The 23,948-nt window shown below is 39.8% G+C and overlaps 1 non-coding gene across 1 annotated transcript; it reads right to left on the reverse strand.

The window, feature by feature from the left end:
- Positions 1 to 5,365: 5,365 nt before the first annotated feature.
- Positions 5,366 to 5,529, reverse strand: LOC137776033 (U1 spliceosomal RNA). Its single transcript, XR_011076155.1, has one exon. It is a non-coding gene; the product is annotated as a U1 spliceosomal RNA (small nuclear RNA).
- Positions 5,530 to 23,948: the final 18,419 nt, after the last annotated feature.

Consider the following 23,948-nt stretch of genomic DNA (forward strand, 5'->3'; position numbering starts at 1 on the left):
GGCCTACAAAGAACAAAGGCCAAACAGTGGCAGACAGAGGTGATAGATGCAGTGAGAGAGACAGAGTCCTAATGCTGTTATCTGGACGCAGTCATGTCTGAAATTAGAGTCACCCTTTGGACTTCCCAGTTTGGATAACAAACAGATTCCCTCTTTGCCTTGACTAGTTCAGGTGGGGTTTCATGACTAGCAATAGGGCACATCTTGAACTGACATAGTGTTGGAGTTGGAACTAGAAATCTGGTCTTCTGATCCCAACTCAGGGGTCTTTTCTTCATCCCGTGATAGTTTATGAAATAGTTGTCACTTAAAAATAATAAAATACAAATTATGAAATGTGGTGGCAAAGACACTAGGCAGGCATCAGACCAATATTTGCAGAGAAATGAGAACAGCTCTCTTCTAGACAGGTGGAAATGTATGACCCTGGGAAGTTAATGGAAACTTTAACTACAGGGATGGTACTAGGGTTCTATGGTACTAGGGTACCAGGGTACTAAGGTACTAGCTTCTTGCTGAACCTCATGGATAAGTTTGGTTAAAATCTTATGAAGATGTTTGTAGGTTAGCTAAGAAGCATGAAGTCAGTCAGGCAGGGCAGTGGGAGGACCCTGTCCTGAGACTGATATAGTCGCCAGAGTTTCGATTCTATACCCAAGCTGCCCAAGTTCAATGGCAACTCCTCCATTTGCCAGATATTTGAATTTGGGGAAATCAATTAATCTTTCTAAGACTCAGTTTCCTCATACATAAAATAGTACATTCCTCATTGGGTTGTAGTAAAGATTAAAAAGATATACTCCATGTAAAGCACTTAGCTCAGTTTTTTGCACATAGTAAGAACTCAGTTTGTATTTATTTTTATTAGTAGTAGGATCATTTTTGCTATTGGCTAGAGCAAACAATTGGATATGCCAATTGGGGTTCCAAGAACCTCAGCAGAGAGAAAGACAGAGCTACTGAAGCCCAAGGTGGATGAGAGAGGCCAGGGATGTCAGTCTGTGCAGGTCTGTGAAGGGAGAGACAGGATGAAGGGGGATTGGAGCAAAGACGGCCTGCGAGAGGAGCCCTGATTAGGCAGGAACCTGGCTGGGAGCAGCGTGGGGAGAGTGTGGCCTCAGCAAGAGCACTGCTGCACAGCACCCAGGGTGCAGACGAGGTCACCAACCAGCCCCTCTCCTCGGCAGGTTATCTCTCTTTTTTTTTTTTTTTAACTTTATTGGAGTATAATTGCTTTACAATGGTATGTTAGTTTCTGCTTTATAACAAAGGGAATCAGCTATACATATACATATGTCCCCATATCTCTTCCCTCTTGCATCTCCCTCCCACCCTCCCTATCCCACCCCTCTAGGTGGTCACAAAGCACCGAGCTGATCTCCCTGTGCTATGCAGCTGCTTCCCGCTAGCTATCTATTTTATGTTTGGTAGTGTATATATGTCCATGCCACTCTCTCACTTTGTCACAGCTTATCCTACCCCTCCCCATATCCTCAAGTCCATTCTCTAGTAGGTCTGTGTCTTTATTCCCGTCTTGCCCCTAGGTTCTTCATGACCTTTTTTTTTTTTTTCTTAGATTCCATATATATGTGTTAGTATACGGTATCTGTTTTTCTCTTTCTGACTTACTTCACTCTGTATGACAGACTCTAGGTCCATCCACCTCGCTACAAATAACTCAATTTCGTTTCTTTTTATGACTGAGTAATATTCCATTGTATATATGTGCCACATCTTCTTTATCCATTCATCCGTTGATGGACACTTAGGTTGCTTCCATGTCCTGGCTATTGTAAATAGAGCTGATACTATACATAGAGAATCCTAAAGATGCTACCAGAAAACTACTAGAGCTAATCAATGAATTTGGTAAAGTAGCAGGATACAAAATTAATGCACAGAAATCTCTGGCATTCCTATACACTAATGATGAAAGATCTGAAAGAGAAATTAAGGAAACACTCCCATTTACCATTGCAACAAAAAGAATAAAATACCTAGGAATAAACCTACCTAAGGAGACAAAAGACCTGTATGCAGAAAATTATAAGACACTGATGAAAGAAATTAAAGATGATACAAATAGATGGAGAGATATACCATGTTCTTGGATTGGAAGAATCACCATTGTGAAAATGACTCTACTACCCAAAGCAATCTACAGATTTAAAGCAATCCCTATCAAACTACCACTGGCAGGTTATCTCTTGAAGGGAGATCTGAGCAAGGCACTCCTGTGGCTGCCTGCCACGCCTGGGAGCATTTTCCTGTGAGGGCTCCCTCCCTCTCAGTATCTCCAAGACACTTTAGCAACCAAGGCAAACAGGCAGCAACAGGGGTAGAGCCAGCCCTATTTCTTATCTTTCTGACCATTTCTTACCATCTCCCTAGCTGAAGCCAATATAAATCATCTTTATGCCCTTTTAATTTAATAATTTAATAATTATTGTTGTTGTTATCTGCCTCCTAATTGATTTTTCTGCCTCCAACTTGGACCCTTGTTAGTCTATTCCCAGTAAAGATCTAGAGCTATCCTTTTGACATAAGTCAGATGGTGATGTCCTTTAATCAAAACCCTGAAATAGCTTCCATTTCACTCGGAGAAGTCCTCAAGCTGGCCTGAGCCTGGCTCTGTCTGACCTCTCATTACCCTAGGCCCTCTCCCTTAGTCTTTCGCCCCCTGCCCACCCAGTTACGGCCACCTTCGCTTCTGCGCTATTCCTTGACCAAGCCAGGCAAACACTGAGGCCGGACTACTTGCTTCTCCCTCCGCCTGAAATGCAGCTTCACTCGCTCACCTCCCTCAGGACTTTGCTGAACTGCCACCTTTCAGTGAAGCCTCCCCAGATGACCCGATCTAAACTTGCAACTTCTCAGTCTCCAGAAAATCTTTTCTAGCTTTATTTTTCCCCATAGCACTTACCACCATCAAACGTACAATATCTTTTTACTTATTTTGCCTAATGTCTATTTTTCCTACTAGACTAGGTAAGCTCTATAGGGACAGGGATTTGGGTCTATTTTGTCCACTGCGGTGATTTTTGTTGAACGAATGAATAAATTCTGTGAAGAGCAGCAGAAGGGATAGATGTAAAAACCTGGGTCTCTCCTGGTGAAAGGAAAAAGCACAGGGTTTGGAGTCAGTGAGGCTCGTTTGGGTCTAGCTCCAACACTTAACTGATTGTCGGACTTTGGAAAAGTCACTTAACCTTTGTGCACCCCAGGTTCCACATTTGCGGGATATATCTAGCTAATTGTGAAAGCCAATGACTGTAAGATGACAGACAGCACAGTTACTTTGCTTATTATTTCTACGGCCTGAAAGACAGTGGCATGTGGTGGTCCTCACGCTAAGGCGTGGAAGTCATTTAGGATTCCTCCAGTGACATGTGACACTTTGGATTGGTTATCGTTAATCAGAGGCTGGGTCCTCATCCTAGCCCTATACTCATTCACTCTGCCCCCTAAGCAAGGATCGGGGCCTTAGTTTCTTCATTTGTAAAAGGAGATGGTGATATCCACCACACCTAGCTTGGAGTTCAGAGGGATGGGGATACAACGAAATAGTTTGTGAAATCCCTTTGAAAACAGGAAACGTCTACACAGACACCGATGGTTCACGGTGGTTGGTGACAAGGTCTCATGTCTGACCTAGGGTCCCCAGCTGGAGTGACAGAGGACCCGAGAAGAGGAATCTTCACTGCCAAAGTTTCCGCACCCTCATCTCTGTCAACCCAGCACCACCTCCAACTCAACCATACAGTAGGCTCTCCTTTGTTGTTTGCTGGTTGTTTGAGAAGCACAGACTACATCTATCCTTTGAATTTTCTTTTTTTCAATCTTTAGAAAATCTGTCAGACCTACCCTAATTTGGCGAGCCCTTGTATTCATGGCTGGGCTACCCTCTGATAATTTTTAAGTGGATACATTACGAAGGAGTAATCAGGTTCAAGGAAAATCTTGCTTGAACTAACGCTATCTTGAGTTAGGTTTTCATGTTAGTCAGTGAATTCACACATAGTTATAAAAAAGAATGTACTCTTCCATTCCTTTATTTACAAGCTATACAGTTTTATGGCTCTGATTAACTTTTGGATGCTTTTACCTTTGTTGGTAAAAAAGGCTATCCCTCTCACCATCACAGCTTGCTGTCCCAAATGGACATAAACAGGGCACTGTCATGTGTACATGAAAAAAAGATGACCTACATAGACGATGTTACAGTAGGGTATTAAATGTACAATTTCAGCCATTTCTCCCAATTAAGGCGAACTCATCTGTGATTTCAGCTTCCCATTTGAAATAAAAGTCTGGCGGTAATTGGAGCACAGAGCTATTCACCACTGTACTTCAATCTGGAAATAATTGTCTTTGTTCAATTAGGAATCTGCATTTTCATGCCAATCTTCACAGATTATTTTGAATGGAGAATGCACTCTGATTAAGAGCTATCCCTCTTGGAAGGAAGAAAAAGCAGGTCCTCATCCTCTTGTTGGATTTAACATTTTTTCTCCTAGCAGACTGAGAAGGATATCATACAATGATTTTCTAGACTTATTTAATATGATAAAAATCTCCTACGGAATTCATATATAGTTTTTCTTTAAATTTCAAGACCTCCTTGAGATGATTCTCTAGAGTTGGGCTTGACAAGGTATCAATTTGTCTGAGTTCTTCAGTTAATTTGTCATATTATAATGACCAGGTTTTCCACAGAGCAATATCTGACCACCATTTATTTTTGCCATTTATAGAACCACTCACTCTCTTAGGTGCTTTTAAAATACAGAATCATATATAACTCATAAAAAAAAAACCTTGAAAATTAAGGACTGTTATCCCCATTTAATAGATGAGGACAATAAAGGTCAGAGAGTTTATGTGATTTTTTTTCCCAAGGTCACTCAGTGACTTATTGGTAAAACCAAGAGTCAGCTGCAGGTCTGGCTGACTTTAAAATCTCTAACACTTTTTTCTGATTAATTTAATACAGCCAAAGGAAAATAGTAAGAAGCATTCCTGTTAAAATGATAAGATTCTAATAGATAGAACTATGAAAATGCCAACACAGCATATGTCTTTGCTATAAATCATCCTGCTCCAATAATTTTGAAAGCACCTATATTTAGCAGTTCTGGATGAAAATAAAAGGTCCACAATTATGAAAACATATTAGCACAATGACAACTTTCTTAAACACCATGAGTTACTATCCATATCATTACATAATTTAATCCTTTCTCCAAGATGGATTCCTTTAGAAACTAGAACATGCCTTCTCCATTTTGGGATCCCTTCAACCAAACACAGTTATTAAGTGAGAAAATGAACGAATCACTCTCTCTCTCTCTCTTTTTTTTCTTTACAGGGGAAAGCGCGAACGCAGTCCCGCACTACCACAAATTATGTAGTCGAGTTTACCACGTTTGGGGATATTGCAGGGTTCAGCACATCCGGAGTGCAATGAATAAGTCTCGCCCTGGGAAAACCACCTTCGTGATCACGGTATTTCCCCTGCCAGGTAAGTATTGAATCACTCTCTTGATAACCCCAGGAGGTAGGCAGGATATATGGGATACATATATTACAGATATATTTTGTGTGTGTGTTTAACATATACATACAAGTCAAAAAACCCCATAAGTATAAGAAGTAGAACTCTGGCCAAACCTTTCATTATCCCCTTTAGAAACATTATACAGGTATTGTAAATCTCCACCTTTGAAGCAAAGTAATTCCTTCCCTTTAGTAATACTCTGGTAAACATACCCATGAGTGTTTCCCATTCTTCTCTGTCTTGGACCATATGCCGTTTCATAACGACAAGAAGAAGAAAAGACTTATTTAAGCACCTGGATGGAAAGCGATAGCTAATCCAATTTTTCTTTTTGAAAATATAGAGTTAGTATTTGTGAGAGTTTGGGTCAAATGGGACTGGTGAGCACAGGGGGCGATCACTTCTACATTTCGCGCTGACTTTGGTTCTGGCTGTGGAGTGTCTGGGGCTGTGGGTTGGTGGGAGGAATGTAGCATGTTCTGTTTTTATCAGTCTGCTCCATAGGCTATGGCAGGTGTGGAGATTACTTTCCAATAATTCCTGGAAGCAATATTTCCCCACCTTCACAGGAACTTGCCATCTGGCTCTGAGGGCCAGAGATAATTCAGCTTCTAAATGAGCTCAGCTTCAGGTCCTCCTGAGCAAAAACTGATAAATGAGTGAGATTACACTGTTTTATGGCAGTGTCAATAACACACCAGCATTTGGTCACTCAGGTGCCTTCAGAAAAGAAAGTAAAGCTTTTATTGAATTAACCTATCTCAAATTCAAGTACATTATTTAAGGGCTTTGGGGAAGGAGTTGCCAAGCTTTACGAAGGCTACATAGAAAAACTAAAAATACATTTGCATAGTATGTAGATCTTTTGTATGCAAACTTTGGTCTCATAAAGTAAAATGCCAGAGTCAATTTTGGCCTTGTATACGTCTCAAATGAATAATTTTACCCATGAAAATTTTCTTCCCAGGAAAAACGGTGGCTAAAGCTGAAAATTTACTAAGCTGCCTGGATAATAAGCTTTGTGACTTGAGAAAACGTAGGTGTAGCCATCAAGCAAAGAGAAGATACAAAGCTGTGACATGAACAATTTAGACCAGAAGACAAAACTTTGAGAAAAAGAGATCTTTTTCCTCCTGCTCTAATTATCTTAACCAGTTGTCAAAATTGGTAAAATTGATCAGATAATACCTTAAGTCTCCATTTGGTTTTGACCATGTGGGCATAACTATCTTGGGATGGTCGTTTTGTATAAATAGCATCAAGGTGAAGATAAGTACAATTTGATGAGAAGAGAATGAGATACTTGGAATGCAAAGTATTCAGCATGGCCCGATTTCCCAGGGCCCCCTGACATTATGTGTAGCAATGACAAGATGACATAATTAAATTAAGTGGCATGGCAATAAGTAAGAAAGTAAGCCCACAGACTCTGTCTCTTGGGAGAATGTCAGCTCAAACAGTTTTTTAAGATGTCTTATTAAAAAGAGGGTGAATAAACTGGAGTTATCTCAGCTTGGGGAAACAAAACATAGTTTTCTTGGGAAAACAGAATTTTCTTCCCTGGAGGAAGCACTGGGAGAAGAAAACCTCTCTGAGAGAGCAAAGAGTGCCTAGCTCTGAAATTTAAAAAAACGCAAAAAAAAAAAAAAAAAAATGCAGAATTTGATACGTGGAAAGTGAGGGAGCAATGGTCAACATGTTTTGGGAGTGCTTTTCCCTATAGAAGTCTCTTTTCTATCACTGTCTTCCCTGACAGGCAAAACTAAGTGACCATGCTTGTACCGTGTCATACCCCCTGATTGGACCAGGATGGATACTTGCATTGGTGTCAGGAAGTCTATTGGGTGGCCTACAGCCAATCAAATTCTCACTCTTGAGAGAACTAACATCACACCAAGCTGGAGCAGAGTCAGTTCTGATCAAAACTAGATGCAGACCAAACTGAAGGAGGAGTAGAAATGATGAGTGAAGTGGAAATGAGAGGAAGCAACTCCACAGAGAAATGAATGGGGCAGACACCACGGATGCGGAGCCCAGTTCCCAGCTCCTTCCCAGCGAGGCTCAGCTGATTCTAATTTCCTTTTTAAAGAACTATGTAAGAGTGCCTCTTACAACATTAATAATCCTCACTCCCCCCACTTTTCTTTTTAGTTGAGCTAATTTCGGCAGGTTTTTGCTAGTTTACAGCTAATGACTCCCTGAATAAGACAAAGTATCTAAAGATAATATCCTTGGCATATGAAAACTATAGAAAATTGAGAATAAGGAAGGAAAAGATTTAATATTTATTTAAATACATTCCATGTACCAGACATTCTGTTAGGTGTGTAATATTTTCATCTTTTTAGCAACTATATGCCTCAAGGACATTTTTATTTTAATCATACCGATAAAGCAAATGAGTTTCAGAGAGCTTAATTAATAAACTTGCCTAAAGTCTCACAGAGTCAGGATATAAACTCAGCACTGCCTGGCCTCAGATGTCTTCCTTTCCACCGCCAGCAGACTTTGGAATAAAGCAAATATTGTTACCAGGTAACATCAAGACTCTTGAAAACAGTGAAGTATAAGTAGACATATGTGATGGTTAATTTTATGTGTCAACTTGGAGGTGTTCTTGGATATGATTAACACTTAAACTGGTGAACTTTAAGTAAGCAGATTGCCCTCCATCATGTGGGTGGACCTCATTCAATCAGTTGAAGACCTGATAGAACAAGGAGACCAGCTTCCTGGAACAAGAAGGAATTCTCCACCAGATGGTCTATGGAGTTCATCTGTACCATCAGCTCTCCTGGGTCTTGAGCCTGCTGGCTAACACTGCAGGTTTGGACTTGTCATTTTCCATAATTACTTGAGCCAATTCCTTATAATAAATCTCTCTATATATATATATTTTATTGGTTCTGTTTCTGTGGAGAAACCTGACTAATATGCCATAAAAAAGTTGGATCAGAAAACCAAGGTTGTGGAGAGTGATGAAAGCAAGATGGCTAAATAGGGTGTCCTCTCCTTTATCACCTCTGAACAACAATAATTTGGCATCCATCTATGGACAAAAGTGCCTTTGTGGGAGCTTTGTAATCCAGGTAGGAGACGGTGAAGCACTGGTATAGTCCGAGACCGAGGAGAGCCATTTTGAGGCTAGCACCCAGGTGGCTGACTCACCAACTGTGGTCCTGGCTACAGACCTAGAAACAACTCCATATTCCTGAGGACTCAGCCACAGCCCATTTGGCTTGGTCCTGTCACCAGCACCATATACCAAGGGACTGAGAAGGAGTCACACTCACCTGTGCATTGGATAATAAGCATACAGAACTTGGTCCCAGCTGTTGACTTGAAGTGGCCCATGAACCAGCTCTAGCCCCTCTCAGCTATGGTCCAGGAACCTCTGGAGGCAAACCCAGCAAACTCAGCCAGACTGTAGATTCTGAAATTTTCCCCTTAATGGGGCTTCTGACCATCCCAGCCATAGTCTGCAAGTGGTCCTGCTGGCATAGGGACCTGATAAAGGACACACCTGTCTGTGTCCCCCCAGAGATCCTGAAAAGGCCCTGTACATGGCTCCAGCCCCTCCATCCACAGTCAGGGAGCAGTCCAGCCCACCTCAGCCCCACCACCCACAGTCAAGGAATAGTCCAGCCCACCCAGGGAACTGGTGGGAGACACGCCCATCCATGCCTCAGAGTCAGGTCTGCAGACCTCAATTTTGGCTTGTGCAACCTGAAACAGACCCGTGGCTTGGTTCTGGCCCCTCTCAGCCACAGTCCAGGGCCAGTCCTGACCACCCAGGGACACATTCAGTGATTAGACAGGTGCCCTCCCAGGGACCTGGCAGGAGCCACACCTGTCTGTGCACCTGGTAATAGGCCCACTGACTGAGGACCCAACTAGGGACCGTGAAGCGGACACTTGTCCCTGTATCACCCTACTGAACAAGGTCTTTGAGGCAGTCTCATCCACCCAGAGACCAGAAAGGATCCATGCCTACCCCTATCCTTTGTAACAAGCCTGCTAACGGCAGACCCCACTGTAGACCTAGTGGCAGCATCAAAACTAGCTCCAGTCTAGCATGACTACAATTCCAGAGGTAATCCTGTCAGCCCAGGGAACTGACAGAAGGACTTAACCTGCCAAAACCAATCTGTAAAGACTGGAAGAGATGTTTGCTCCTTCAAAGGCACAGACATCAAAATACAAAAATCAGTTGTGTTTCAATACACTAACAGTGAACTACCTGCAAAAAGGAATAAAGAAAACAATCCCACTTACAATAGCTTCAAAAACAATTAAATACTTAGGAATAAATTTAACCAAGAAGGTGAGAGATATGTACACTGAAAATTATAAGAAATTGATGAAAGAAACAGAAAAAGACACAAATAAATGGAAAGATATCCTATGTTCATGGATTAAAAGAATATTGTTAAAATATCTGTACTATCCAAAGTCACAGATTCAATGCAATTATCAAAATTCCAATGGCATCTTTTATAGAGATAGAAAAAATAATCCCCAAATTCATATGGGACCATAAAAGGCTCCCAATAACCAAAGCAATTCTGATAAAGAAGAACAAAACTAAAGGCATCATATTTTCTGACTTCAAACTATATTACAAAGCTAGAGTAATCAAAACAGTATGGTGCTGGCATAAAAATAGACACATAGACCAATGGAACAGAACTGAAAGGAAAGATATAAACCTATGCATATACAGTCAACTAATATTTTAAAAGAGCCAAGAATACTCAATAGAGAAAGGATAGTCTCTTCAATAAATGGTGCTGGGAAAACTAGATATACACATGCAAAAGAGCAAAATTGGATCCTTATACCACTCACAAAAATTAAGTCAAAGTGGATTAAAGGCTTAAATGTATGACCTGAAACCGTAAAACACCTAGAAGAAAACAAGGGAAAATCTCCTTGACACTGGTCTTGGCAATGATTTTTTTTTAAGATATGACTTATACTTCTTTGCATTATTTTTCAGTGTTCACTATGGACTACAACAGACATCCTTAGCATTTCAGTTTACTGTGAGTTAGTGTTGTATCTTCATGCAAAATGTATACAATTGTAAAGATAAAATTATCCCTCCCACATGTTTTATGATACAGTTAGGTTACTAACTCTATGATACAGAGCATACATTACTAACTGCATATTACAATGTTATAATTTGGGGGTCAGTCACATAAACTTTTAAAGAATGTAAAGGGAAGAGTGTTTTATTGTTATTCCCATATTCACCATTTTCAGTTCTCTTCATTATTTCCCAAAAGTTAATGTTTCTATCTGACATCATTTTCCTTTAGTCTGAGAATTTTCTCTTGCATTTCTTGTAGCATAGGTGTGCTACCAATAAATTCTCTTAGTTTTCTTTTATCAGAAAATGTCATTTTTTTGCCTTAATTTTTGAAGGATATTTTTGGTAGATATAAAATTCTGGATTGGCCTTTTTCCCAGTGCTTTTAAAATGTTCTTCTACTATCTTCTGATCTCCATCATTTTTTATGAGAAGTCAATGGTCACTCCAATCATCATTCCTCTGTAGCTATGTGTCATTTTTTTTTTTTTTTTTTTTTGAAGTAAGGCTTCTTTTTTTTTTTTTTTTAATTTATTTATTTATTTATTTATGGTTGCGTTGGGTCTTCGTTTCTGTGCGAGGGCTTTCTCTAGTTGAGGCAAGTGGGGGCCACTCTTCATCGCGGTGCGCGGGCCTTTCACTGTGGGGGCCTCTCTTGTTGCGGGGCACAGGCTCCAGATGCGCAGGCTCAGTAGTTGTGGCACACGGGCTTAGTTGCTCCGCGGCATGTGGGATCTTCCCAGACCAGGGCTCAAACCCGTGTCCCCTGCATTGGCAGGCAGATTCTCAACCACTGCGCCACCAGGGAAGCCCTATGTGTCATTTTTATCTGGCCTCCTTCAGGTTATTCTCTTTCAGTTTTCATAAATTTGCCCATGATATCCTTAGATACGGTTTTCTTTTTATTTATCTTGCTAGGTATTGGTTGAGTTTCTTGAATATGTAATTTTGTGTCTTTCACCAAATTTGGAAAAAATTTCAGCCATTATTTCTTCACAATATTTTATGTCCTAGTATAGCTCTCCTTTCCTTCTGAGACTTCAATTACATATATATTAAACCTTTTGATATTGTCTCACAACTCTCTGAGGCTTTGTTCTGATAAATCTTTTTTATCACTGTTTTTCATGTTGAAACATTTCTGTTGATTTATCTTGGAATTGACTGATGTTAAACCTATCCAGTGACTTTTATTGCATATAATACATTTTTCAGTTATAAAATTTCCATTTGAATTTTATGGTTTCTATTTTTTGCTGGTTTTTCTGTCTTTTAGATTATGAGGATAATAGCTGGTTTTAAATTGTTGTCCAATAATTCCAAAATCTGTGTTATCTCAGAGTCAGTTCCACTGATTGTCTCTTAACTACAAGTCACATTTTCCTGTTTCTTTAAATGTCAAATAATTTTGAGTTGTACCTGGAAATTGTGAATAATACATTGTTTAGACTCTTGATAGTGTTATATTCCTCTGAGGAGTAATGATTTTTATTTGTTAGTTTTATCAGTTAACTTGGCTGAACACAGCTGCAAAATTTTGTCTCCCTGCTGTGGGCAGCAGCTGAAATTTTAGTTCAGTTCTTTGAGCTTTGGATGAACTGTTAGGAGTTTGTACCTAAACTATGCATGTATAGTTTAGAGATCAGCCAGAGACTTGATCAAAAGTTTATACACAGAGTTTATGGCTCTGTCTCTCTGTTCTATTCATCCAGGGACTCTCCTCTTTTCCTGTAATTGCTCTGTTCTTTAATTCTTCAAGCCAGTAATACTGTGGCTTGCCATAAAAACAGGAAACTCACTCAGCGCCATTTCCTTTTTCCTAGTGTCAATCCCCCCACAGATTCTGCCCATTTTGGTAATGCCTTCAGGTAATTGTTTCTTATATTCTTTCCAGACTTTATGTTGTTATTTCTAAAGACGTTTGTCATATAGGAGCTACCCAGCTATGACCAAAAGTGGCAGGTTAGCTAGAATGTTTGAGGCAAACATTTGCAAATAACCCTGCACACAAGCCTCATGAATTGTCTTCCTTTAGCTTTTCAGGAACAAATATGAAGAATGTTTAGTGTTCAAGGACTAATTTCAAATGAAACTAACCTCAGGCATTACATGCTAATGTCACATTTCAGTAAGTGGTCAAACAAGTAATCAGACACAAGCTGTTTTAAACTGGAATTTCCTTAAGTCCCAAATATCAAATTCTATCTATCTATCTACGAAGAGAGGAAGGGAGAAAGGAAAGAAGGAAGGGAGGAGGGGTGGGAGGGATGGAAGAAGAAAGGAATGGAGAAATGAAGGAAGGAGCAAGGGAAGGAAGAAGCGAGGGAGGTAAGAAGGAAGGAGAAAATTTCTGGAGAAAATTCTTGATAGAATTTAAGCTTCCCCTGTGCAGGTGTACCTTCCTTATATCAAACCATCACATTGTACACCTTAAATACTTACGATATTTACTTGTCAATCACACATTTTAAAGCTGAAAACAAATAAATGAATAGGCACTCCTGAAAAAAAAAGAAGTTTTGGCCAATTGCTCATATTCCCAGGTGAGCTGGTAAATACTAAATGTCAATGCTGAGGACGACAAAGATCCCAAACTGAAACCGTACACCTGAAACAGCCCCCTGCCCATGTCCACCCATCTCACTCTAATAACTCTTCTCTTTTATAATCTAAGCACACCTCTCTAGAGACACTTATTTAACTGCTCCAAGACTCACACTCTTTATTTGTAAAAAGGGGTCATACTATTTCCTCTTCCATAGGACTGTTAAACGGGATAACACAATGCTTGCCACGTGTTAAGTGCTCAGTACGTTGTAACAGTCTCTATTTCCATTCCAACCTGTTTCTTGGACATTAAAGTGCTCAATAAGTGCTTGATGGTTATGATTTTTAAAGTTTATTTCCTGGTTGGTTTACGTAAAAATATTTGGAAACAAAGTCATATAGGATAAGTAGTGGGAAAAGCACAGATATTTGGAGACAAAAGGACTTGGATGTGACTGTGGTTCTGTCAGTTATTAGCTAGTGAACTTCTGGGAGTTACTAAACCTGTTTCCTTATTGGAGAAATGAAGAGAGCAATCTTTAAATATTAGCAAAAATAGCTATAATTTATTGAATGCTTATGCTGGGCCAGCGATTGTTCTAAATATCTATAATGCCCTGAAATCCTTACAAGATAGGTATTACGTATTAATATTATGAGTATCAAAAGAGGATGATGATGATTGTAAAGATTCTGGTATTCTTGAAAATTCTTAGCCTCCTTTGGAAGTATTTTCTCTTCTCCCTGGTCACTTCACTTTAGAATGACCCAAGGCTCAGACCTGTGTCTTACTTCTCTTTATCAATTCCCTCTCCCATGGAATCTCATCCAACCCCCTGGCTTTAAATACCATCTGTAAACTGACTACTTTCAAATTTGTTTTCCAGCCTCAGCATCTCCCCTGAGTCCTAATGCTTATATCCTAGTGTTTACTCTGAATTTTTAAACTTAACATGTCCAAAGTGGAAGCTTTTTCCTAAAACACACTCCATCCAGTTTTCCCTATCACATTTACTGGCAATTCCATTCTTCTAGTTGTAAGCCAAAACTCTTGTAGTCATCTCAACCCTCTCTGACATCCTGCAGCCAATCTTTCAGCACGCATGGTTTGTGCCCCTCTCAGAAAATACCCAGTATCAGACCACTTCTCACCACTTCCACTGCAGCCACCTTGGTCCAGACCGCCGTCATCTTTTGCTTGGATTATGGCCAATGCCTCCTATGTGGCCTCCCTGCTTTGGCCTTAATATTCTCCCTGCCCATTCCCTACCCTCACACCACTGCTGGAATCTATCCTCAACCTTGAAGCAAAGGTGATCCTGTTAAAAAGTAAGTCAGATCATGTCACTCCTCTGCTCAAAACTGTCCTCTTATGGGTTTCCATCCCACTCAGAGAAAAGCTGAAATCTCCACAAAGGCCTCCAGGGCCCTATGCTAGTCCTCACGCCTCTCCCCGCACCTGCACCACTGCGATCTCAGCTGCTTTTCCTCCCCTCCTGCTCATTTTCTTGTCTTCCTTGCTGTGCCTAGAATGCACTGGGCACACTGCCACTCAAGAGCTTTGCACTTGGTTTTCGCTCTGCCCAGAATGCTCTTCCTCCATAGCCTCAGTTTCTCTCTTACATCCTCAAGTTTCTGTGCCAAAGTTCCCATCACAGTTAAGCCTTCCCAGCAAGACCAGCTACATAATCTGTGGGACACAGTGCAAAACAAAAATTCAGAGACTTCTTTTTCAGAAAGTATTAATAAAGGCTCTAAGAAATCTGGCAGTAGTAACTTTATTTAACTCAAAGCTATCCAAACGTATTTAAGCACAGAAGCCTTTTTCCCTCTATAAAACTATTCACAATATTTCCATTTTGCAAAATGCCTGGCAGAAACTTGAAGATCTCTTTCAATTCCAAAATTCCATAAATCTATGCTTGTACAATATTAATAATCTATAAAATTACATAATTATATTTTATCACATATAAATTATATAAATTTTTCACATATAAAAATGTGATAAAATGTGATATATGCAATATAAGAAAATGTATAATATATATTTATAATATATAATAACATATATAAAATTTCTGATATGTATTTATATCATAGCTTTTAAAGGTATGGACTTTTAATAATTTTCTTTTAGCTTTATAGGAAGTTTGTCAAGCAAATATGAAAATGGGAATTTGCCCCTTGGGTGATTTCTCTATCCAAATAAGTTTGGAAAATGATATAACAAACCTGGACAGTATATCTTTTAAATTTTTAATCTAGCATTCCTCTAGCTTTCTTTTCCTTAGGTTTTTGTAAAATTCTTGTGTTTTAGCAGGAAATGTGACTTTCACTCTTTGGTTCTAAACCCTCAAGACTGAATGGTGATACTCAATAACTCTAGAGATGACAGCCTCTAAATGTATAAAGGTGGGAAAAGATTTCTTCTGAGACAAACAGAAGAGGCAGGGTGTCAAAGAAGAACTTCTTTTTCTGACAATAACCGAGTACAAGGGGAATCCATGTGCATTCTCTTCCATAGGGTATTTCTCTACTCTCCTGCAGACAAGATGCTTACACCTATAGATATCCTTTATCTAAGTGTTGCTCAGGGTGAAGGACCAGGCTTGTTTTTTAAATTACCGTTCATCTACTTGTGTTTTTGAAAAATATAATTTAAAAAGTTACTAGAAAAAGGGAATTTAAAATAATAAAGCCATACACAATACAAGGCCAGAAACAGGAGACTCAATAAACATAAAATCACTCTGTCAAATTTCTATAACAGTTTCTAAATGCTTATCCTCAGTTCCTGTATTTATATTACCAGAGCAAATATTTTGGGGATTGGCCCCAACCTGAGTGCTATATATCGAGCAACATTGCTCTGGATCTCTTACCTGTGCCACTAATTTAGTATGTAGCAAATACCACCACTTATTGTGATTTATCTTTTCGTTTCCTTGAGAGCAAGAGAGATCTATTTGTGTCCTTGAAGTACATAGGAGAAAACACTGTACACATTAGGTGCTCAACATATGTGCCCTGATGTGCACACACTTGATAGACTGGGTAAATGAGAGATAGATAGGTAAGTAGGTAGACAGAGCTTTAAAAAAACAGCATTTTTTTGTCCTTTATACCCCTTCTTGGCTCATAGTTAACAAGGAAACAAATAAGCCTCTTTAGAAAATTTCCAAAATAAATGAAAGTTATTATAGGGCAAAAAGTTTATGATATACTCAAAACCAAAAGGTAATAGTTTTAGAAAGCTTTTAAATTTTTTTTTAAGGAAAAGTTATACTAACTCATTAACAAACCTATATGTAGCTGCCTTGCTTTTAAAGATCTCTTGGGACAGAGATTGCAAAACTCCCCATAGGTGTCTCAATTGTGTATAATGTTACTTCAAAGCAAGAGTATATGTCATTTGCATAAGGAAGAAAATGAATTTCTTGTATCATGTGGGCTTACCTGATAGAAAATTCAACTCTAAAACTCAAAAAAAAGGAGACTGGAGATGCCTAATTAATCTGCTTTTAAGAGTTAGATGTTTTCTTGATTCGCCTCTAAAGTTCTAATGGCAAAAGGTTGTCATAAATTGAATACATTATTCATGCAGGCTGCTAGCCTTTATTGCAGGCATTAAAGAACAGAAGGATCTTTCATCTGCGGTTCACTACTAGCAAGAAAGAATTCTTTAGTGCAATACTGTATGGTTAACTTCTTTTGTATAAACTAAGTTATGCTAGCAAAAAGATGGGCGGTGAAGTGGCCCTCGCCATCCTTGTCTAGAAAGCAGGATTCCTTGAGAGTATAAATCAGACTGCTCTAGAATCAACCAGTGGGCTGGTGACTACTGAGTTCTACAGGAGGACAAAGAAGGGCAAGTTTTGTCATAGAATCCAAGGTATCGAACTTGGAGATGTTCTCCATTTAATTCTCTCCTCACAGCTGTTTCATGTCCTCTCTACTTCCTCCACCTTCAGCTTCAGGATAAGTTGACTCACTGCCTACATTTGGACCGCAGCTCATTGTTTCATACAAAATATTTGTTGGGGGCTTCCCTGGTGGTGCAGTGGTTGAGAGTCTGCCTGCCAATGCAGGGGACACGGGTTCGAGCCCTGGTCTGGGAAGATCCCACATGCCGCAGAGCAACTGGGCCCGTGAACCACAACTACTGAGCCTGCACGTCTGGAGCCTGTGCTCCGCAACAAAAGAGGCCGCGATAGTGAGAGGCCCCGCGATGAAGAGTGGCCCCCGCTTGCCGCAACTAGAGGAAGCCCTCGCACAGAAATGAAGACCCAACACAGCCAAAAATAAATAAATTAATTAATTAATTTAAAAAAAAATATATATATATATATTTGTTGGGATCACAAACCACAAAACTGATTAGTTGGTAAATATAAAGATTCAAAAGTACTCTTACAGTAATAAAGAACAAAACTACAATAAAATAGCAACATACTGTAACAATACATGTGCATCTGAAGTGTTCATGTTAAAATTTGCAAAGATTCATTCAAGTTTATAAAAGAAGTCCATATCCCATCCATTAAATGGGTGAAGAACAGGTAGTTCATCCATGAGAAAATACAAATAGGAAACAAACAAATTAAAAATATTTTTTTAAACATCTTTATTGGAGTATAATTGCTTTACAATGGTGTGTTAGTTTCTGCTTTATAACAAAGTGAGTCAGCTATACATATACATATATTCCCATATCCCCTCCCTCTTGCGTCTCTCTCCCACCCTCCTTTTCCCACCCCTTTAGGTGATCACAAAGCACCGAGCTGATCTCCCTGTGCTATGCAGCTGCTTCCCACTAGCTAGCTATTTTACATTTGGTAGCATATATATGTCCATGCTACTCTCTCACTTCATCCCAGCTTACCCTTCCCCCTCCCCATGTCCTTAAGTCCATTCTCTACGTCTGAGTCTTTATTCCTGTCCTGGTCCTAGGTTCATCAGAACAATTTTTTTTTTTTAGATTCCATATATATGTGTTAGCATATGGTATTTGCTTTTCCCTTTCTGACTTACTTCACTCTGTATGACAGACTCTAGGTCCATCCACCTCACTACAAATAACTCAATTTCGTTTCTTTTTATGGCTGAGTAATATTCCATTGTATGTATGTGCCACATCTTCTTTATCCATTCATCTGTCAATGGACACTTAGGTTGCTTCAATGTCCTGGCTATTGTAAAGAGAACTGCAGTGAACATTGTGGTACATGACCCTTTTTGAATTATGGTTTTCTCAGGGTATATGCTCAGTAGTGGGATTGCTGGGTCATATGGTAGTTCTATTTTTAGTTTATTAAGGAACCTCCATACTGTTCTCCATAGTGGCTGTATCAATTTACATTCCCACCAACAGTGCAAGAGGGTTCCCTTTTCTCCACACCCTCTCCAGCATTTGTTGTTTGTAGATTTTTTGATGATGGCCATTCTGACTGGTGTGAAGTGGTACCTCACTGCGGTTTTGATTTGCATTTCTCTAATGATTAGTGATGCTGAGCATCCTTTCCTGTGTTTGTTGGCAATCTGTATGTCTTCTTTGGAGAAATGTCTATTTAGGTCTTCTGCTCAATTTTGGATTGGGTTGTTTGTTTTTTTGATGTTGAGCTACATGAGCTGCTTATAAATTTTGGAGATTAATCCTTTGTCAGTTGCTTCATTTGCAAATATTTTCTCCCATTCTGAGGGTTGTCTTTTCATCTTGTTTATGGTTTCCTTTGCTGTGCAAAAGCTTTGAAGTTTCATTAGGTCCCATTTGTTTATTTTTGTTTTTATTTCGATTTCTCTAGGAGGGGGGTCAAAAAGGATCTTGCTGTGATTTATGTCATAGGGCATTCTGCCTATGTTTTCCTCTATGAGTTTTATAGTGTCTGGCCTTACATTTAGGTCTTTAATCCATTTTGAGTTTATTTTTGTGTATGGTGTTAGGGAGTGTTCTAATTTCATTCTTTTACATGTAGCTGTCCAGTTTTCCCAGCACCACTTATTGAAGAGGCTGTCTTTTCTCCATTGTATATTCTTGCCTCCTTTATCAAAATAAGGTGAGCACATGTGTGTGGGTTTATCTCTGGGCTTTCTATCCTGTTCCATTGATCTATGTTTCTGTTTTTGTGCCAGTACCATCCTGTCTTTTTTGTTTTTTTAATAAATTTATTTATTTTATTTATTGATTTTTGGCTGTGTTGGGTCTTTGTTGCTGTGTGCGGGCTTTCTCTAGTTTCGGTGAGCAGGGGCTACTCTTCGTTGCGGTGTGCGGGCTTCTCACTGTGGTGGCATCTCATTGTGGAGCACGGGCTCTAGGCATGTGGGCTTCAGTAGCTGTGGCATGTGGGCTCTACAGCACAGGCTCAGTAGTTGTGGCGCACGGGCTTTGTTGCTCCGCAGCATGTGGGATCTTCCCAGACCAGGGTTCAATCCCGTGTCCCCTGCATTGGCAGGTGGATTCTTAACCACTGCACCACCAGGGAAGCCCCATACTGTCTTGATTACTGTAGTTTTGTAGTATAGTCTGAAGTCCGGGAGCCTGATTCCTCCAGCTCCGTTTTTCTTTCTCAAGATTGCTTCGGCTATTTGGGGTCTTTTGTGTTTCCATACAGATTGTGAAATTTTTTGTTCTAGTTCTGTGAAAAATGCCAGTGGTGGTTTGATAGGGATGGCACGGAATCTGTAGATTTCTTTGGGTAGTATAGTCATTTTCACAGTGTTGATTCTTCCAATCCAAGAATATGGTGTATCTCTCCATCTGTTTTTAATTTCTTTCATCAGTGTCTTTTAGTTTTCTGCATACAGGTCTTTTGTCTCCTTAGGTAGGTTTATTCCTAGGTATTTTATTATTTTTGTTGCAATGGTAAATGGGAGTGTTTCCTTAATTTCTCTTTCAGATCTTTCATCATTAGTGTATAGGAATGTAAGAGATTTCTGTGCATTAATTTTGTATCCTGCTACTTTACCAAATTCATTGATTAGCTCTAGTAGTTTTCTGGTGGCATCTTTAGTATTCTCTATGTATAGTATCATGTCATCTGCAAACAGTGACAGCTTTACTTCTTTTCCGATTTGGATTCCTTTTATTTCTTTTTCTTCTCTGATTGCTGTGGCTAAAACTTCCAAAACTATGTTGAATAATAGCAGTGAGAGTGGGCAACCTTATCTTGTTCCTGATCTTAGTGGAAATGGTTTCAGTTTTTCACCATTGAGAACGATATTGGCTGAGGGTTTGTCATATATGGCCTTTATTATGTTGAGGGAAGTTCCCTCTATGCCTACTTTCTGGAGGGTTTTTATCATAAATGGGTGTTGAATTTTGTCGAAAGTTTTTCTGCATCTATTGAGATGATCATATGGTTTTTCTCCTTCAATTTGTTAATATGGTTTATCACATTGATTGATTTGCTTATTTTGAAGAATCCTTGCATTCCTGGGATAAACCCCACTTGATCGTGGTGTATGATCCTTTTAACGTGCTGTTGGATTCTGTTTGCTAGTATTTTGTTGAGGATTTTTGCTTCTATGTTCATCAGTGATACTGGCCTGTAGTCTTCTTTCTTTGTGATGTCTTTGTCTGGTTTTGGTATTAGGGTGATGGTGGTCTCGTAGAATGTGTTTGGGAGTGTTCCTCCCTCTGCTATATTTTGGAAGAGTTTGAGAAGGATAGGTGTTAGCTCTTCTCTAAATTAAAAATATTTTAAATCTTTGCTAGTGATCAAATAATCTGATAGTAAAAGATATCTATTTAGAAATGCTGAATTATACTAAAAAGTTAAGATTTTAGAAACTTAAATATTCATTAAAAATTAACATTCATACAAATTATATGTTTGAAGGCAAACTCGAAAATTCTCACACTTTTGATAGCATTCTGAATTGGTAATTCACAAATGATAAACCACAAATAAAACTATAAAGAGATGCATAGAAAACACAGAAAAACATCAAAAAATATCCATAACCATTTGGGCCTGAAAAAGCCACAGACAGATTTATTCTAAAGATGTAACTCAACAGACTCAAAAATTTATAAGCACAGAAGATACTTATTGTAACTAAGAGAGAGAAACTTATTATACAACAAAGGGAGATTAAGTAGCCAATAAAAGTATTTTATAAAGCTACATAGACATCTAAAAGAATAATGAATATAGAATGTAAAACGAACATCAAAAATGCAAAACAGTTTGAGCCATTTAAAAACTGCATGCATGGTGAATTGCTCAGTTAAGAATATGCAAGTTGGTTTTGAGTGATAGGTTAAGATTTCTTCCCTCTTTTTTGCAAATTCCTTTTCTAGGACTTTTTTTTTTTTTTTTTTTTGGCCTATTTTTTCCCGTTAAATGTTTTTCTTTTGAGGGAGAAAGAAGGAAAGGATGAGTATCTGGAGAAGATACTTCTCTCCCTTCAATTACAGCTAGGTTTCTGCCGACACTAATTTTCTGCAGTGCTGTCAGCTCCTTTTCGGGGGAGTTGATGTGTAGCACTAATCCTGTCTGCTGGCTGCCTCCCTATGCAAATACTTCCAAACCAGAGCATCTTAGACCTATTCAGGGCCCAAGACAACACACTTGTCATTAGCATTTGAAGTGCGAGGGCTGAAAAAGGGGAATGGATAACTTTTTTTTTTTCTTTTTCTTTTTTTTTCTTTTGGCTCGAAGCTTTGGGGAGACTTGAAAATGTACGTTTTTCATCCCTTTGCACACATCAGCATTGGCGCAAAACTTCAGAGAGACGCATTGACTGCCCTCAGGGGAAAGCATTCAGGGGGATTTTTACACATACACAGAGGGCCATCGCCTGAAATAAATCACAGAATGGAGGTGGCAGAGATGAAGAGAGAGGGGTTCAGTGGGCTAAGCTACGCGTCCAGAGGCATGAATTTAAATCACGATTTATTTTCTTCTCATTCTGCTCTTGCGTGAACCTCAGTTTCTTAATCTTCAGCAATGAAGAGGGGGCATTGGGAAGAAACGGCCCAAGATTTAAGATGCAAGGCGGGATTCTCATAAAACAGCCCTCTGGAGGGGCTGTGTCTGAAGCCCAGTGGTTAGAGCCTGGTGCTCTGAAATCTAGGTCACAAGTTCAATCCCCTTCTGGGTCAGTTAGCTTTTCTCTGTTCCACAGCCACAGACTAAAGGCCTGAGCCCCTTATTCAGGCCGAATGTCTAACAAAATGTGTGCCCTTGGTCACTGCACAAAATAGCCCAGCCAAAGCCTCGCAAATCTATCCTCCACTGTGGGGACCCATTGGGAAGCAAGCTGTCATTGGGGCCCTCAAAGCAGGAGCGTCTCTGCAAGGAGGGCACTGGGGGAGTGTGAGGAGTAGGTCCCGGAGGCAGCCAGACTTTGCAGGAGGGAACCCCCGCCCTGCAACCTACTGTGTGACTCTGGGTATGTTATTTAATCTTTCTGAGCCTCAACTGTAGACAGGTAGCTCCTGAATAGGACTGTTTTGACGACTGAATGTGTTAATGGACCGTAAGAAATTAACGCCGTGCCTGGCGTGCACTGAACACTCAGTCACAATTTGTTAGGATTATCATCACTGATCCCCAAGGTAAAACAGTGCTCTAAGGCTACTTTAGGATATCGAGGAGGACGATTGTGAACGTGAAGGTAAAACAGAGAGGTCTCTGGCTGATATCAGTAAAGAATTTATCATGCCTGAGATATACCAGTTACCGTGATAGACTTTTTGTTTGGGGGGGGGCGGGGTAGTATTAAAAATGATAAATTCCACATGGGTCTTGTCCCAAGGAGCTTATAAAGCTAGATGACCCAACTATAAATCCTGATTTCAGCCAACCACCAACTGGGTTACATTGGATCAGATAACCTTTTGATGCTTCAGTTTCCTTATCTATAAAATGGGGATGGCTTCCCTGGTGGCGCAGTGGTTGAGAATCTGCCTGCCAATGCAGGGGACACGGGTTCGAGCCCTGGTCTGGGAAGATCCCACATGCCGTGGAGCATCGAGGCCCGTGAGCCACAACTGCTGAGCCTGTGCGTCTGGAGCCTGTGCTCCACAACAAGAGAGGCCGCGATAGTGAGAGGCCCACGCACCGCGATGAAGAGTGGCCCCCGCTTGCCACAACTAGAGAAAGCCCTCGCACAGAAACGAAGACCCAACACAGCCAAAAATAAATAAATTAATTTAAAAAAAAATTGTTAAAATGACTACCAAGATTTAAAAAAAAAAAAATGGGGATAATAACTACCTACTTCACAGGGTTGTTGTGGAATAAAATGAGTAATACATGTGAAGCACTTAGTACTTATAGTAAGCCTTCAAATGAGTGGATATTTGTACTACAAGAAAATAAAAGCACACTCTTGCCATTCGTCAGCTTTGAAAAAGTTACAGCATCTGGTTGCAAGCTACCTCACAGACTCTGTATTTTTAAAATAATCTGACGACAACTTAGCTTTCTAGTTTTGCTTTTGCGATCCCAATCCACAGCACTCCCCGTACAACATACCTCGCGGTTTTCCTTCAGTGATGGGTCCACCTTTCCTTGATGCCTCCTTGCTTCGCCTCATCCTTGCACATATCCTCAAGTGCATCCTTCTTGTCCAGACTTTTCCTCTCTCATTTGTCCATCTGGTGAAAAATGCTCAAAATGTCCTTCTTCTCGGAAGCCCTCTTTGAGCTGTCCAGAAGAATTTCTTGCCTCTTCTAACTACAGGTTTCTACATGTCCAAGGATAAATGGCACAGATCCAAAGCCTCTTAAAGTGGATCTGA

Source organism: Eschrichtius robustus, chromosome 13 (assembly GCF_028021215.1).
Source record: "Eschrichtius robustus isolate mEscRob2 chromosome 13, mEscRob2.pri, whole genome shotgun sequence".
NCBI lineage: Eukaryota > Metazoa > Chordata > Mammalia > Artiodactyla > Eschrichtiidae > Eschrichtius > Eschrichtius robustus.